The 1,671-nt window shown below is 50.6% G+C and overlaps 1 long non-coding RNA gene across 1 annotated transcript in view; it reads left to right on the forward strand.

Moving 5' to 3' along the window:
- Positions 1-229: 229 nt before the first annotated feature.
- LOC107182900 overlaps positions 230-1,671 on the forward strand; it is an 11,146-nt gene continuing 9,704 nt past the window's right edge. Inside the window, exons 1-2 of the long non-coding RNA XR_001513659.1 lie at positions 230-383; positions 486-555. This is a non-coding gene — a long non-coding RNA (uncharacterized LOC107182900). The remainder of the gene's footprint in view (positions 384-485; positions 556-1,671) is intronic.

A 1,671-nucleotide genomic window follows, 5' to 3' on the forward strand; every position in this document is an offset into this window, starting at 1 on the left:
TTTATTTCTGAAAGTATTACATATGTCCCCTTTTTTCTCCCATTGACCCCTTATAGTCCGCCCCCACCCCCCACCCCAGGACTCCACATCGGATTGTCTGTGTCCATGGGTTATGCATGTATGCATACAAATTCTTTGGTTCATCTCTTCCCACCCACCCACCATAGTATAGTGTTTATCACGTTCGCCTAACTAGTAAAACTCTTATGAGGCCTGACTCTGGTCACAGGCTAAATTCCCAGCATCAGGACAAGATGCCTCTCCTCATCGAAATGGAATCTATCACACTGGGATTTCAACAAATTTGCCAGATGGACAGCAACCTGCAAACCATCAGACCAGCCCCAACACCCATCACCATATCAGTCCCAATCCAAACCAAGGTCAGGAGAATGTGCCTACTCCAACATCATTCATTCATTCATTCATTCAACAAATACTTCTTGAGGGCTCATGACATGGCAGATACTGTCTTTGATGAACAGGAAAAACATGGTTCCTGACTTCATGGAAGGCACATCCATCAGAGAAGACAGACACTAAACAAGTAAACAGGTAATAAACCAATAATGACAGAGTGTAAAAAGTGCCACAAAATAAATATTCAGAAGGCCATGATAGAGATAATGGGGTGGTCAGGGTTGGCTCCTCCATATAGGTCACATTTGAGCCAGCCCCATGGGAAGAGAACAGTGAGTCCAAAGGCCCTGGGCATATTGGAGGCCATGTCAGGAGAGAGAAGTCAGAGAAGAAGCAGGAGAGAGGGCAGGGGGGCCAGAACAGCTGGCCTAATCCAGGGTGAGGAGTTCAGGTTTCCTTTCAGTGGGGTGAGGAGCCATTGGGATATTGAACTGAGAGAGTGATATGATCATATCTATGTTTTAAAAGAAAATTGAGTGTACAGCAGGAAATCTTTCAGAGGTTCTGGTATAGGTCCCAGGCCCAGAGTGCACGTCTTCCTAGCACCACTAGCAGTTCCCACACACCCCATCATTAGCAGCAGCAGCAGCACAGCTGGTGCTTTATTGAGTCCCTCCTGGCAGCATCTTGGGGGCCTTTGGGTCCCTGTCCACACTGTCCCCAGTCCTGCCACACTACCCCCACCTGGCTCCTCCCTCTGCCTCACTCTCCAACCATGGGGTCTCCTAAAACTGCTCTCTCCAAGACCACCTGAGTCTTCCCAGGGCCCTGCTGTCATCTGATGAACCAGTGCTGAGAAAGCTCAGAGCCTCCATGAAGAAGGAGAGGAGGCCCTGGCCAGTGGGGCTCATCCTGTGCACCAAAGGATTGCCGGTTCGATTCCTGGTCATGGTACATGCCCGGGTTACGGGGCTCGATCCCTGGTAGGGGGCATGTAGTAGGCAGCCGATGTCTCACTCTCACATCTATCTCCCTCTCCCTCTCCCTTCCTCTCTCTAAAAATCAATAAACATACTTTTAAAAAAACATAGGAGTGGAGGAGAGAGCCTCACACTGGTGGTGAGAAGAGCTCTGTGCAGGAGCCAGAGGCACAGCTCCCGGGGCGGCCCACTTTCAATCGTGGGACCTTTGAAGCCACTCCCCCTCCCCATCCCACCCCAGAAGTGTCCCCAGGGGGTCCTAGCACATTGTAGGCAGGGGCTCACCTCCCTGTCTACCCCCTATGCTTAGCTGATGGAGAGAGGAATACCA

Source organism: Myotis davidii, unplaced genomic scaffold (genome assembly GCF_000327345.1).
Source record: "Myotis davidii unplaced genomic scaffold, ASM32734v1 scaffold458, whole genome shotgun sequence".
Lineage (NCBI taxonomy): Eukaryota > Metazoa > Chordata > Mammalia > Chiroptera > Vespertilionidae > Myotis > Myotis davidii.